This window comes from Triticum urartu, chromosome 6A, assembly GCF_056163025.1.
Source record: "Triticum urartu cultivar PI428250 chromosome 6A, HENAU_Tu73, whole genome shotgun sequence".
Lineage (NCBI taxonomy): Eukaryota > Viridiplantae > Streptophyta > Magnoliopsida > Poales > Poaceae > Triticum > Triticum urartu.
The window spans coordinates 16,140,876-16,158,004 of NC_141878.1; positions in this window are offsets into that span (position 1 = coordinate 16,140,876).

Here is a 17,129-nt window from a genome sequence, read left to right on the forward strand (position 1 = left end):
AGTGTGCCACTGGATAGAGGGGATGAAATCGCTTGAAAACGATATAAAGATCATTGGAATCGGAGTTACGGTTTGGAAATGGCAAGTGATTTAAGAATGACACCGGTCTGCGATTTACAGCAAGTAGGCATCTAAATGCAACGAAATGAACATGCTACAGCCACCAAACATGACAACAAAATACATGGCAGGGATGCACACAAGATGCTTAACAAAATACTAGCACTGAGCCACGGCCAATTCATCCATTATGAGGTCCAAACAAGCATGGCAAAAACGCAAATGCAAAACAGATTCCAGACTTAGTGAAATTAACACTAGTCTGAAATTTCAGATCACGAAGCCCTCTTCGGAGCAGCAAAACAATATGATACATGATCTGATTATGAAAAAGAAGAACATGGCATGGAGCTACTCAACAAGATTAACAAAAGACCCAAAGTGACCTGGGCCAAAAGGGTTCACAAAATATACTAACGGGCACACGAACATGGCTAAAACACAATCAGTTTTCAGACTTAGTGAAAACTGAGACATGCTGAAATATAACTCACGAAGGCATGTAAACGAGCTCGATGCACTCACTACGGTGCAAGTCATGGAAAGGCAAGCATACATCCATTAAGAAGGCACAAAATTCTAGCTAGACATGGTGAGAACAATGGCATAGCATGCATGGATCAACTACAACAACGCCGGCAAAATCGCAAACGAGTTGACGATCTGCCCAGATTCACAACGAAGCAAAAGTAGAGCTCGATTGACTCAAGCTAGGGTGCTCCATAATTGCAAACAAAGAGATGGATGGATAGAGCATAAAATGATTAACAAAACTCCTTTACTGATCATCCTCAAAATAGGCACGGATCACTATGAAACAAGCTGAACATATGGCATCATGAACTAAACAATCTCAGACTTAGTGAAAACAACTAAGTCTCTGAAAACAGATTTACCGGGTGCCTCACTTTGCAAGCTTGCACAAGTCACCACACACATCCTAAAAATGCATGGATTGCACCTCTGGAAAGAAGACAAAATGCTTAACAAAACATATGAAGGACTCACAGGCATAGCATGCACACAATAATCATGGCAAAAATGACAAAAGTCTAAGATGAACTAGCAGATCTGACAATTAACTCACGAAGCCTCCTTCTAACAGCATTTCGGGCATCAAGATGAGCTCAAATGAAAATGATGCAATGGAATGAAATGATGTACTCTTCGAGACGAACATTTTGATATACTATATGTCCAAATCGGAGCTACGGATGCGGAGATATCACTGGTCAAAGTTAGCACAAAAATTAGGGTTCGGGAGCGAAAAGTCAACCGTCAAGTTTTTCCAGATCCAGATCCAGATCGGGCACGCGGATCGAGGCCGCCGGAGTTACTGTTCACGGCCGGACTTTGAGCTCGCCGGCGTCGACGGAGGAGGTGGAGGAGAGGGACTTGGCCGGCCGGTGGGGAGGACGAGGCCGGGGCGCGACGGCGGTGGGGCGGCGCCGCGGTGGAGAGGCGCGGCCGCGGCGGCGTGGCGGCCCCCGGCGAGGTGGACGGCGGCCGGCGATGGCGGCTTGCGGTGGTGCGGCCACCGGGGTCGGGGAAGACGGGGCGCGAGGCGGTGGAGAGGCGCGGTGGCCGGATGGGCTCGGGGGGGGGGGGGGGCCCGCGTGGGCCTGCGGGCCGGCGGGAGCGGCGAAGTGGTCCGGTCCACGTGGCGAGCGGCGAGTGGGCGAGGGGCGCGGCAGACGTTGTCCGGTCCGCTCCGGACACGTCCGTCGGCGGCGGATCTGGAGTTTTTTTTTCAAGGGGAGGACGGGGAGAGATCCGAGATCCGAAAAACGGGGGGGGGGGGCTATTTATAGGCATAAGTGGAGCTAGGAGAGTCCAAATGAGGTGCGGTTTTCGGCCACGCGATCGTGATCGAATGATCTAGGACATGGAGCAGAGTTTGGTGGGTTTTGGGCCAAATTGGAGGGGTGTTGGGCTGCAACACACACGAGGCCTTTTCGGTCCCTCGGTTAACCGTTGGAGTATCAAACGAAGTCCAAATGATACGAAACTTGACAGGCGGTCTACCGGTAGTAAACCAAGGCCGCTTGGCAAGTCTCGGTCCAATCCGGAAATGTTTAATCCTCACACACGAAAGAAAGGTAGAATTGACCACCGAAGGAGAACGAAGCGCCGGAATGCAAAACGGACAACGGGGAAAATGCTCGAATGCATGAGATGAACATGTATGCAAATGCAATGCACATGATGACATGATATGAGATGCATGACAAAGAAAACAACACGCGGAGACAAAGACCCGAACCCGAGAAATAAATATAACTTAACGCCGGAAACGACAAGAGTTGGAGTACAAATTGGGAAAAGTTACATCCGGGGTGTTACAACACTCCACCACTACGAAAAGATCTCGTCCCGAGATCTAGGACTGAAAGAACTCCGGGTACTCAGAACGGAGGTGATCCTCGCGTTCCCAGGTAGCTTCACGGTCGGAATGGTGTGACCACTTAACTTTGAGAAATTTGATTGACTTGTTGCGAGTCTTGCGTTCAGTCTCTTCAAGAATAGCAACTGGGTGCTCACGATAAGAGAGATCTTCTTGGAGCTCAATGTCCTCGAAGTTGACGGTGCGGTCAGGAGTCTTGAAGCACTTTCGAAGCTGAGAGACATGGAACACGTCATGAACATTTGCAAAGTTTGAAGGAAGCTCGAGTTGATAGGCGAGGTCGCCTCTCTTGCTGACAATCTTGAAAGGTCCCACGTATCTAGGGGCAAGCTTCCCTTTGATACCGAAGCGACGAGTACCTTTCATAGGAGAGACACGGAGGTAAACATGATCTCCGATCTCGAAAGCCAAATCACGGTGCTTACTATCATAATAGCTCTTCTGGCGGGATTGGGCTGCTTTGAGGTTATCACGAATGACTTTGCACATTTCTTCTGCTTCTGTGATTAAGTCATTACCCAGCAGCTGACGTTCACCGGTTTCAGACCAGTTGGGAGGGGTACGGCACTTCCTGCCATACAGAATTTCAAAAGGGGCCTTGCCCGAACTTGCTTGAAAACTGTTGTTGTATGAGAATTCAGCATAAGGAAGACAATCCTCCCACTTCATGCCGAAGGAGATCACACAAGCCCTGAGCATATCTTCAAGAATCTGGTTGACATGCTCGACTTGACCGCTTGTTTGAGGATGGAAAGCAGTGCTGAAGCGGATGTTGGTGCCCATGGCCTTCTGAAAAGAATCCCAAAACTTCGAGGTAAAGATGCTGCCACGGTCTGAAGAGATCACTTGAGGAATACCGTGCAGAGAGACAATGCGAGAGGTATAGAGTTCCACCAATTGAGCTGCAGTGATCGACTCTTTGATAGGCAGAAAATGAGCCACTTTGGTGAGCTTGTCGATGACAACGAATATAGCATCATTGCCACGTTTGGACTTTGGACACCCAGTCACGAAGTCCATTTCAATGTGTTCAAACTTCCATTCTGGAATGGCAAGAGGTTGGAGGAGACCAACTGGCCTTTGGTGTTCTTCCTTCACTCTTCTGCAGACATCACATTCATTCACGAATTGAGCGATCTCGCGCTTCATTCGAGTCCACCAATAAGCTTGCTTAAGGTCCTGATACATCTTCGTGCTCCCAGGGTGGATGGAGAGGAGAGAATTGTGAGCCTCGTTCATGATCACTTGACGGAGGTCACCTTTGGGCACAACAATACGATCCTCGAAGAAGAGAGTGTCCTTGTCATCAAGGCGGTAGCACTTATACTTGGACTGACTCTTGGCAATCCCAATCTTCACCTTTTTCACCATAGCATCAAGAAGCTGGGCTTGGCGAATCTGGTCTTCTAAGGTAGGAGAGACTTGGAGGTTGGCGAGGAAACCTTGAGGAACAACTTGCAGATTAAGCTTGCGGAAAGCTTCACAAAGCTCGGGTTGATAAGGCTTGAGAATCAGACTGTTGCAGTAGGCCTTTCTGCTCAAAGCGTCAGCAATCACATTGGCCTTGCCTGGAGTGTACTCAATACTCAGATTATACTCTTGAATCATTTCGACCCATCGAGTTTGCCTTAGGTTGAGATTAGGCTGAGTGAAGATGTACTTGAGACTCTTGTGATCAGTGAAAATGTCCACTTTTCTTCCCAATAGAAGATGTCTCCAAGTCAAAAGAGCATGCACAACTGCCGCCAACTCTAGATCATGAGTGGGGTAGTTCTTCTCATTAGGCTTCAACTGGCGAGATGTATAAGCAACAACTTTCTTCTCTTGCATCAAAACTGCGCCAAGACCTTGGAGAGAGGCATCACAAAAGACCTCGTACGGCTTGGATTCATCAGGCGGAGTCAGAACTGGAGCAGTGATCAACTTCTCTTTCAAAGTGTTGAAAGCAATATCACACTCCGGAGACCAAATGTACTTGACGTGCTTCTGAAGAAGATTTGGGAGAGGCTTCGCAATCTTAGAAAAGTTTTCAATGAATCTTCGGCAATAGCTTGCGAGACCGAGAAAACTGCGGAGTTGCTTCACATTCTGAGGAGGTTCCCAATTCACAATTGCGGACACCTTCTCGGGATTCACGGAAATGCCCTTGGCAGAGATGATATGACCAAGATAAAGAACCTCATCGAGCCAAAATTCACACTTGGAGAACTTGGCGTAGAACTGATGTTCCCTGAGCCTATCAAGAACCAAACGCAAGTGCTTGGCATGATCTTCCTTGTTCTTGGAGAAAACCAGAATGTCGTCGAGATAGACCAAAACGAAGTCATTGGTGTAGGCGTTGAAGATGAAGTTCATCATGCGAGAGAACGTCGGAGGAGCGTTGGCGAGGCCAAAAGACATGACAGTGTATTCATATGAACCAAAGCTTGTTCTGAATGCTGTCTTGGGAATATCCTCTTCACGAATGCGAATCTGGTGATAACCCATACGGAGATCAAGCTTGGAGAATACTTGAGCACCTTTGAGTTGTTTGAACAGCTCATTGATGTTGGGAAGTGGGTATTTGTTCTTGATGGTCTTCTTGTTCACTGGACGGTAATCAACACAAAGTCGGTCCGTTCCATCCTTCTTCTTCACAAAAAGAACACCACAACCCCACGGAGAAGAACTAGGCCGGATGAGACCCATTCTTTCTTGCTCATCGAGTTGCTTCTTCAGCTCCTTCAACTCTTCAGGTCCGAGCTTGTAAGGACGTTTGCACACAGGTTCCGTGCCAGGCTCAAGTTCAATAACGAATTCAACTGGCCGGTGCGGAGGCATTCCTGGGAGCTCTTCTGGAAAGACGTCTTGATATTCGCAAACGACTGGAATTTGAGAGATGGCATCCAATTCACCCTTCTCATTGAGAGAAAACAGACGGATAGTATTATCCCGAGCGGCGAAGACAATTACATCCTCAGATGAATGAGTCAATTGAATCTGCCTGGCTGCACAATCAAGCTGAGCCTTGTGCTTAGAAAGCCAATCCATCCCGAGAATAAGATCAATATCCGAGTCACCGAGAACCGTTGGAGAAGATAGAAACTTGTAGTCACCCAAAGTGATAGAAACATCCGGAGCAATGGAGTTAGCCTGCATGCGCTTACCGGGAGAGACAACTGCTAAAGGACTAGGCAAAATTTGCAAAGGCAACCCATGCTTAGATGAAAACGGTCTCGAGATGAAACAATGCGATGCACCCGTGTCAAAAAGAACTTTAGCAGGAATATTATTAACAGGAAGGTTACCCATGATCACATCTGACGAGTCCTCTGCCTAAGCTGCATTCATCAAATTGACCTTGGCATGCTTGGGGTTATGCTTGACCACAGCTGTACTTGCCGATCTGACAGGAGGAGGAGGAGGAGGAAGACGCCTCTGGTTGAAACACTTGTTGGCATAGTGACCCTTCTGTTGGCACTTGTTGCACGTGACCTCTGAAAGCGGACGGTGATATGGAGCACTCGATCTTGGAGCTTGAGACGAAGTCTTGTTCTGAAAGCCAGGGTTGGGTGGGTGGGAAGAACCACTGCCACCTTTGCTCTTCTGCTGAAACGGCTGACGGAACGGAGGAGGAGGAAGCCAAAACTTCTGCTGCTTGGCCACTTGAGTAGAGGAAGAAGGAGTAACATCTCTGACTCGCTTCCTGGAAGCATCACACCTCAACTGAGCAGCCTCTTGCTTCAGTGCCATGTTGTAGAACTCATCGTATCTCAAGGGCTCAAAGAGAACAAGAGCGAGCTAAATTTCTTCTCTGAGACCACCTCTGAACTGATATATCATGCTCTTCTCATCAGGCACGTCCTGCTTGGCAAAGCGGGCAAGCTTCTGGAAAAATTTGTTGTAGTCATAGACAGACAAAGAGCCTTGCTTCAGATTGCGGAATTCCTCACGCTTGCTTTCAATCACGCTCTGCGGAATATGATGAGCTCGGAAATCTCGACGGAAATCATCCCAAGTGATAACACGTCCACCTCTGGAGTCCTTGTACTGCTGGAACCATTCTGCAGCTTGATCTTTGAGTTGGAAGGAAGCGAACTTGACAAAGTCCTCAGGCCTGACGTTACTGCACTCGAAATGCTTACACAGATCCACAAGCCAATCGTTAGCATCGGTTGCCTCAACACAATTGCTGAAAGTCTTTGGCCCGTTAGCAAGGAACTGGTTGAGTGTAGCAAAGTGACTCTGATTGCTGCCTTGATTCCCTTGACTGCCTTGATTGCGCTCTTGGAGAATTTGCATGATCAGTTGTGTGTTTGCATTGGTTGCGGCCCTCACAGCTTGCCATGCCTCTGGAGAAGGTGGAGGTGGTGGCGGATCTTGATTCTGGTTCTGACTGGTGCTCTTAGCGGGAGCCATCCTGAAGAGGTTGACCACCATTAGCACATGATAGATAAATATTGAAGCTGAATCCAACGGAATGAAAATTGCAACATATAGTCTTCACATCCAAACAAAATGAACGAATGCATTCCTCTTCAAATGGTCACATATCCATAAATTGAGAAGCCACGTAGAATTAAGGTAGAGAAATAAATCAACAAGGTACGGATCAAGAACGAATAATTGGTAAGAAATCCCAATCTCAAACCAATATCCGTGGAAGAAGAACTAGAGCTACTAGAATTCCCACCTATGAAACTCCCGAACCTTTCCGGTTATGCAATCAGGTGTTGGGGATACAGGGGAAGCATAATATCTCACCCAAACTAGCAAATCCTACATCCAGCTGTATCCATCCTTCAACACATAACCAAGAAACCTTCGGAAACCATCTACCTCAACCTTCGAAAAGCATCCGTTATACAAGTTATGGCGATACTCCCGAACTCCCGCCCCAGTACTGGGTGGCGTCGAGGTTATCTCACCAACAAACTGCATAAAAGAGATTTTCGATGTCGGCGAACATATCTCAAGTATTCCAGAATTGCAACGATAAAATTATGATGACAACACCTTAGAGCTCAACTCTCCGGGACACTTCCACTAAACCCCTGACAGGAGGCACCAAGTCAATGTTCTCATCATAAGCCATCGGAACGATTCCAAGATACTCGCGTGATCCTAAAATTTTTTTAGTGAAATTTGAGAAGAGAAGAGTCAAAACTCTACGCCAGGATGCCTTACCAGAGCGATGAGGAGACTGGGAAGTAAAAAGAATTCCTAAGCTCACCGATATATAATTCCTAAATGACTCAAAACATTTTTTTCCAGACACAACTCGGCTGCTAAAACGATCAAGCAATGGGGCTCCTAAGGTCGGGGAAGGCTCTGATACCAACTTGTAACGCCCTCGATGCGGCTATAGCTCCCACGTGTCGAGGCACGACTTAGAGACATAACCGCATTGAAAGCAATGTCGCAAGTTAGGCAATCATCACAACATCCCATGTAATATATAGAATAGAAGGGGAGATACATAGTTGGCTTACACTCACCACGTCACATCAGAGTACATAAATAACATCCATCATACAAACACTCAGGGCCCGACTACGGTGCCAAAATAGAAGAAAACCCAACATGCGACAAGGCCCTGAATCAAACCCCAACTAGGCACCACTACTGATCATCGGGAAAGGAAACATAATAACGCTGAGAGTCCTCGTCGAACTCCCACTTGAGCTCGTAATCGTCACCTAGAGCGGAATCACCTGGACCTGCATCTGGAGTTATAGTAATCTGTGAGCCACAGGGACTCAGCAATCTCGCACCCTCGCGATCAAGACTATTTAAGCTTATAGGAAGGGTAAGGCAATTATGTGTGGAGCTGCAGCAAGTCACTAGCATATATGGTGGCTATCTTATTCGCAAAAGAGAGCGAGAAGAGGAGGCAAAGCACGAGCGAGAAGCTAGAGGTACAACCTGTGCAAGCATTACTCCAACACCGTGTCCACTTCCCGGACTCCGCCGAGAAGAGGCCATCACGGTAACACACACGGTTGATTCATTTTAATTAATTAAGGTTCAAGTTATCTACAACCGTACATTAACAAATTCCCATCTGCCCATAACCGCGGGCACGGCTTTCGGAAGTTCAATCCCTGCAGGGGAGTCCCAACTTAGCCCATGACAAGCTCTCACGGTCAACGAAGGAATAGACCTCCTCCCAAGACGTTCCGATCAGACTCGGTATCTCGGTAACTCAAGACACTTCGACAGGTTAAAACAAGACCAGCAACACCGCCCGAATGTGCCGACAAATCCCGATAGGAGCTGCACATATCTCTTTCTCAGGGCACACTCAAATTGTCTTAGGTACGGGTAGGCCAGCCCAGAGTTGCCCCTGGTGGCCACCGGCAGCTGACAGGTGGACCAACACTCAGAGGAGCACTGGCCCGGGGGGGTAAAATAAGATGACCCTTGAGTCTGCAGAACCCAAGGGAAAGAAAAAGGCTAGGTGGCAAATGGTAAAACCAAGGTTGGGCATTTCTGGAAAAGCTTTAATCAAGGCGAAATATCAAGGGGTTCCCATTATAACCCAACCGCGTAAGGAACGCAAAATCCGGGAACATAACACCGATATGACGGAAACTAGGGCGGCAAGAGTGGAACAAAACACTAGGCGAGAGGCCGAGCCTTCCACCCTTTACCAAGTATATAGATGCATTAAGATAACATGGCAATATAATGATATCCCAACAATTAAATAAAAGATGTTCCAACAAGGAACGGTCTCCAATCTTCACCTGCAACTAGCAACGCTATAAGAGGGGCTGAGCAAGCGGTAGGATAGCCAATCAACGGTTTGCTAGGACAAGGTGGGTTAGAGGTTTGACATGGCAATTGGGAGGCTGACAAGCAAAAGGTAGGCATCGTAGCATTGGCATAGCAAGAGCGAGCAAACTAGCATAGCAAAGATAGTAGTGATTTCGAGGGTATGATCATCTTGCCTGCACAGTTGTCAAAGTTGACTGGATCCTCACAAGCAAACTCAATGGGCTCCTCGGTAGCGAACTCGTCTCCCGGCTCTACCCAACAAGACAAACAAGCAACAAGGATACAATCAACCACGTGCAAGACCAAGCAATATGATGAAATGATGATATGCTATGCGGGATGCGATGCGGGATGCAAAATGCAAGATATGACAGGAAATGCATGAACCTGGCCTCAACTTGGAAAACCAAGTGTGCCACTGGATAGAGGGGATGAAATCGCTTGAAAACGATATAAAGATCATTGGAATCGGAGTTACGGTTTGGAAATGGCAAGTGATTTAAGAATGACACCGGTCTGCGATTTACAGCAAGTAGGCATCTAAATGCAACGAAATGAACATGCTACAGCCACCAAACATGACAACAAAATACATGGCAGGGATGCACACAAGATGCTTAACAAAATACTAGCACTGAGCCACGGCCAATTCATCCATTATGAGGTCCAAACAAGCATGGCAAAAACGCAAATGCAAAACAGATTCCAGACTTAGTGAAATTAACACTAGTCTGAAATTTCAGATCACGAAGCCCTCTTCGGAGCAGCAAAACAATATGATACATGATCTGATTATGAAAAAGAAGAACATGGCATGGAGCTACTCAACAAGATTAACAAAAGACCCAAAGTGACCTGGGCCAAAAGGGTTCACAAAATATACTAACGGGCACACGAACATGGCTAAAACACAATCAGTTTTCAGACTTAGTGAAAACTGAGACATGCTGAAATATAACTCACGAAGGCATGTAAACGAGCTCGATGCACTCACTACGGTGCAAGTCATGGAAAGGCAAGCATACATCCATTAAGAAGGCACAAAATTCTAGCTAGACATGGTGAGAACAATGGCATAGCATGCATGGATCAACTACAACAACGCCGGCAAAATCGCAAACGAGTTGACGATCTGCCCAGATTCACAACGAAGCAAAAGTAGAGCTCGATTGACTCAAGCTAGGGTGCTCCATAATTGCAAACAAAGAGATGGATGGATAGAGCATAACATGATTAACAAAACTCCTTTACTGATCATCCTCAAAATAGGCACGGATCACTATGAAACAAGCTGAACATATGGCATCATGAACTAAACAATCTCAGACTTAGTGAAAACAACTAAGTCTCTGAAAACAGATTTACCGGGTGCCTCACTTTGCAAGCTTGCACAAGTCACCACACACATCCTAAAAATGCATGGATTGCACCTCTGGAAAGAAGACAAAATGCTTAACAAAACATATGAAGGACTCACAGGCATAGCATGCACACAATAATCATGGCAAAAATGACAAAAGTCTAAGATGAACTAGCAGATCTGACAATTAACTCACGAAGCCTCCTTCTAACAGCATTTCGGGCATCAAGATGAGCTCAAATGAAAATGATGCAATGGAATGAAATGATGTACTCTTCGAGACGAACATTTTGATATACTATATGTCCAAATCGGAGCTACGGATGCGGAGATATCACTGGTCAAAGTTAGCACAAAAATTAGGGTTCGGGAGCGAAAAGTCAACCGTCAAGTTTTTCCAGATCCAGATCCAGATCGGGCACGCGGATCGAGGCCGCCGGAGTTACTGTTCACGGCCGGACTTTGAGCTCGCCGGCGTCGACGGAGGAGGTGGAGGAGAGGGACTTGGCCGGCCGGTGGGGAGGACGAGGCCGGGGCGCGACGGCGGTGGGGCGGCGCCGCGGTGGAGAGGCGCGGCCGCGGCGGCGTGGCGGCCCCCGGCGAGGTGGACGGCGGCCGGCGATGGCGGCTTGCGGTGGTGCGGCCACCGGGGTCGGGGAAGACGGGGCGCGAGGCGGTGGAGAGGCGCGGTGGCCGGATGGGCTCGGGGGGGGGGGGCCCGCGTGGGCCTGCGGGCCGGCGGGAGCGGCGAAGTGGTCCGGTCCACGTGGCGAGCGGCGAGTGGGCGAGGGGCGCGGCAGACGTTGTCCGGTCCGCTCCGGACACGTCCGTCGGCGGCGGATCTGGAGTTTTTTTTTCAAGGGGAGGACGGGGAGAGATCCGAGATCCGAAAAACGGGGGGGGGCTATTTATAGGCATAAGTGGAGCTAGGAGAGTCCAAATGAGGTGCGGTTTTCGGCCACGCGATCGTGATCGAATGATCTAGGACATGGAGCAGAGTTTGGTGGGTTTTGGGCCAAATTGGAGGGGTGTTGGGCTGCAACACACACGAGGCCTTTTCGGTCCCTCGGTTAACCGTTGGAGTATCAAACGAAGTCCAAATGATACGAAACTTGACAGGCGGTCTACCGGTAGTAAACCAAGGCCGCTTGGCAAGTCTCGGTCCAATCCGGAAATGTTTAATCCTCACACACGAAAGAAAGGTAGAATTGACCACCGAAGGAGAACGAAGCGCCGGAATGCAAAACGGACAACGGGGAAAATGCTCGAATGCATGAGATGAACATGTATGCAAATGCAATGCACATGATGACATGATATGAGATGCATGACAAAGAAAACAACACGCGGAGACAAAGACCCGAACCCGAGAAATAAATATAACTTAACGCCGGAAACGACAAGAGTTGGAGTACAAATTGGGAAAAGTTACATCCGGGGTGTTACAACACTCCACCACTACGAAAAGATCTCGTCCCGAGATCTAGGACTGAAAGAACTCCGGGTACTCAGAACGGAGGTGATCCTCGCGTTCCCAGGTAGCTTCACGGTCGGAATGGTGTGACCACTTAACTTTGAGAAATTTGATTGACTTGTTGCGAGTCTTGCGTTCAGTCTCTTCAAGAATAGCAACTGGGTGCTCACGATAAGAGAGATCTTCTTGGAGCTCAATGTCCTCGAAGTTGACGGTGCGGTCAGGAGTCTTGAAGCACTTTCGAAGCTGAGAGACATGGAACACGTCATGAACATTTGCAAAGTTTGAAGGAAGCTCGAGTTGATAGGCGAGGTCGCCTCTCTTGCTGACAATCTTGAAAGGTCCCACGTATCTAGGGGCAAGCTTCCCTTTGATACCGAAGCGACGAGTACCTTTCATAGGAGAGACACGGAGGTAAACATGATCTCCGATCTCGAAAGCCAAATCACGGTGCTTACTATCATAATAGCTCTTCTGGCGGGATTGGGCTGCTTTGAGGTTATCACGAATGACTTTGCACATTTCTTCTGCTTCTGTGATTAAGTCATTACCCAGCAGCTGACGTTCACCGGTTTCAGACCAGTTGGGAGGGGTACGGCACTTCCTGCCATACAGAATTTCAAAAGGGGCCTTGCCCGAACTTGCTTGAAAACTGTTGTTGTATGAGAATTCAGCATAAGGAAGACAATCCTCCCACTTCATGCCGAAGGAGATCACACAAGCCCTGAGCATATCTTCAAGAATCTGGTTGACATGCTCGACTTGACCGCTTGTTTGAGGATGGAAAGCAGTGCTGAAGCGGATGTTGGTGCCCATGGCCTTCTGAAAAGAATCCCAAAACTTCGAGGTAAAGATGCTGCCACGGTCTGAAGAGATCACTTGAGGAATACCGTGCAGAGAGACAATGCGAGAGGTATAGAGTTCCACCAATTGAGCTGCAGTGATCGACTCTTTGATAGGCAGAAAATGAGCCACTTTGGTGAGCTTGTCGATGACAACGAATATAGCATCATTGCCACGTTTGGACTTTGGACACCCAGTCACGAAGTCCATTTCAATGTGTTCAAACTTCCATTCTGGAATGGCAAGAGGTTGGAGGAGACCAACTGGCCTTTGGTGTTCTTCCTTCACTCTTCTGCAGACATCACATTCATTCACGAATTGAGCGATCTCGCGCTTCATTCGAGTCCACCAATAAGCTTGCTTAAGGTCCTGATACATCTTCGTGCTCCCAGGGTGGATGGAGAGGAGAGAATTGTGAGCCTCGTTCATGATCACTTGACGGAGGTCACCTTTGGGCACAACAATACGATCCTCGAAGAAGAGAGTGTCCTTGTCATCAAGGCGGTAGCACTTATACTTGGACTGACTCTTGGCAATCCCAATCTTCACCTTTTTCACCATAGCATCAAGAAGCTGGGCTTGGCGAATCTGGTCTTCTAAGGTAGGAGAGACTTGGAGGTTGGCGAGGAAACCTTGAGGAACAACTTGCAGATTAAGCTTGCGGAAAGCTTCACAAAGCTCGGGTTGATAAGGCTTGAGAATCAGACTGTTGCAGTAGGCCTTTCTGCTCAAAGCGTCAGCAATCACATTGGCCTTGCCTGGAGTGTACTCAATACTCAGATTATACTCTTGAATCATTTCGACCCATCGAGTTTGCCTTAGGTTGAGATTAGGCTGAGTGAAGATGTACTTGAGACTCTTGTGATCAGTGAAAATGTCCACTTTTCTTCCCAATAGAAGATGTCTCCAAGTCAAAAGAGCATGCACAACTGCCGCCAACTCTAGATCATGAGTGGGGTAGTTCTTCTCATTAGGCTTCAACTGGCGAGATGTATAAGCAACAACTTTCTTCTCTTGCATCAAAACTGCGCCAAGACCTTGGAGAGAGGCATCACAAAAGACCTCGTACGGCTTGGATTCATCAGGCGGAGTCAGAACTGGAGCAGTGATCAACTTCTCTTTCAAAGTGTTGAAAGCAATATCACACTCCGGAGACCAAATGTACTTGACGTGCTTCTGAAGAAGATTTGGGAGAGGCTTCGCAATCTTAGAAAAGTTTTCAATGAATCTTCGGCAATAGCTTGCGAGACCGAGAAAACTGCGGAGTTGCTTCACATTCTGAGGAGGTTCCCAATTCACAATTGCGGACACCTTCTCGGGATTCACGGAAATGCCCTTGGCAGAGATGATATGACCAAGATAAAGAACCTCATCGAGCCAAAATTCACACTTGGAGAACTTGGCGTAGAACTGATGTTCCCTGAGCCTATCAAGAACCAAACGCAAGTGCTTGGCATGATCTTCCTTGTTCTTGGAGAAAACCAGAATGTCGTCGAGATAGACCAAAACGAAGTCATTGGTGTAGGCGTTGAAGATGAAGTTCATCATGCGAGAGAACGTCGGAGGAGCGTTGGCGAGGCCAAAAGACATGACAGTGTATTCATATGAACCAAAGCTTGTTCTGAATGCTGTCTTGGGAATATCCTCTTCACGAATGCGAATCTGGTGATAACCCCTACGGAGATCAAGCTTGGAGAATACTTGAGCACCTTTGAGTTGTTTGAACAGCTCATTGATGTTGGGAAGTGGGTATTTGTTCTTGATGGTCTTCTTGTTCACTGGACGGTAATCAACACAAAGTCGGTCCGTTCCATCCTTCTTCTTCACAAAAAGAACACCACAACCCCACGGAGAAGAACTAGGCCGGATGAGACCCATTCTTTCTTGCTCATCGAGTTGCTTCTTCAGCTCCTTCAACTCTTCAGGTCCGAGCTTGTAAGGACGTTTGCACACAGGTTCCGTGCCAGGCTCAAGTTCAATAACGAATTCAACTGGCCGGTGCGGAGGCATTCCTGGGAGCTCTTCTGGAAAGACGTCTTGATATTCGCAAACGACTGGAATTTGAGAGATGGCATCCAATTCACCCTTCTCATTGAGAGAAAACAGACGGATAGTATTATCCCGAGCGGCGAAGACAATTACATCCTCAGATGAATGAGTCAATTGAATCTGCCTGGCTGCACAATCAAGCTGAGCCTTGTGCTTAGAAAGCCAATCCATCCCGAGAATAAGATCAATATCCGAGTCACCGAGAACCGTTGGAGAAGATAGAAACTTGTAGTCACCCAAAGTGATAGAAACATCCGGAGCAATGGAGTTAGCCTGCATGCGCTTACCGGGAGAGACAACTGCTAAAGGACTAGGCAAAATTTGCAAAGGCAACCCATGCTTAGATGAAAACGGTCTCGAGATGAAACAATGCGATGCACCCGTGTCAAAAAGAACTTTAGCAGGAATATTATTAACAGGAAGGTTACCCATGATCACATCTGACGAGTCCTCTGCCTAAGCTGCATTCATCAAATTGACCTTGGCATGCTTGGGGTTATGCTTGACCACAGCTGTACTTGCCGATCTGACAGGAGGAGGAGGAGGAGGAAGACGCCTCTGGTTGAAACACTTGTTGGCATAGTGACCCTTCTGTTGGCACTTGTTGCACGTGACCTCTGAAAGCGGACGGTGATATGGAGCACTCGATCTTGGAGCTTGAGACGAAGTCTTGTTCTGAAAGCCAGGGTTGGGTGGGTGGGAAGAACCACTGCCACCTTTGCTCTTCTGCTGAAACGGCTGACGGAACGGAGGAGGAGGAAGCCAAAACTTCTGCTGCTTGGCCACTTGAGTAGAGGAAGAAGGAGTAACATCTCTGACTCGCTTCCTGGAAGCATCACACCTCAACTGAGCAGCCTCTTGCTTCAGTGCCATGTTGTAGAACTCATCGTATCTCAAGGGCTCAAAGAGAACAAGAGCGAGCTAAATTTCTTCTCTGAGACCACCTCTGAACTGATATATCATGCTCTTCTCATCAGGCACGTCCTGCTTGGCAAAGCGGGCAAGCTTCTGGAAAAATTTGTTGTAGTCATAGACAGACAAAGAGCCTTGCTTCAGATTGCGGAATTCCTCACGCTTGCTTTCAATCACGCTCTGCGGAATATGATGAGCTCGGAAATCTCGACGGAAATCATCCCAAGTGATAACACGTCCACCTCTGGAGTCCTTGTACTGCTGGAACCATTCTGCAGCTTGATCTTTGAGTTGGAAGGAAGCGAACTTGACAAAGTCCTCAGGCCTGACGTTACTGCACTCGAAATGCTTACACAGATCCACAAGCCAATCGTTAGCATCGGTTGCCTCAACACAATTGCTGAAAGTCTTTGGCCCGTTAGCAAGGAACTGGTTGAGTGTAGCAAAGTGACTCTGATTGCTGCCTTGATTCCCTTGACTGCCTTGATTGCGCTCTTGGAGAATTTGCATGATCAGTTGTGTGTTTGCATTGGTTGCGGCCCTCACAGCTTGCCATGCCTCTGGAGAAGGTGGAGGTGGTGGCGGATCTTGATTCTGGTTCTGACTGGTGCTCTTAGCGGGAGCCATCCTGAAGAGGTTGACCACCATTAGCACATGATAGATAAATATTGAAGCTGAATCCAACGGAATGAAAATTGCAACATATAGTCTTCACATCCAAACAAAATGAACGAATGCATTCCTCTTCAAATGGTCACATATCCATAAATTGAGAAGCCACGTAGAATTAAGGTAGAGAAATAAATCAACAAGGTACGGATCAAGAACGAATAATTGGTAAGAAATCCCAATCTCAAACCAATATCCGTGGAAGAAGAACTAGAGCTACTAGAATTCCCACCTATGAAACTCCCGAACCTTTCCGGTTATGCAATCAGGTGTTGGGGATACAGGGGAAGCATAATATCTCACCCAAACTAGCAAATCCTACATCCAGCTGTATCCATCCTTCAACACATAACCAAGAAACCTTCGGAAACCATCTACCTCAACCTTCGAAAAGCATCCGTTATACAAGTTATGGCGATACTCCCGAACTCCCGCCCCAGTACTGGGTGGCGTCGAGGTTATCTCACCAACAAACTGCATAAAAGAGATTTTCGATGTCGGCGAACATATCTCAAGTATTCCAGAATTGCAACGATAAAATTATGATGACAACACCTTAGAGCTCAACTCTCCGGGACACTTCCACTAAACCCCTGACA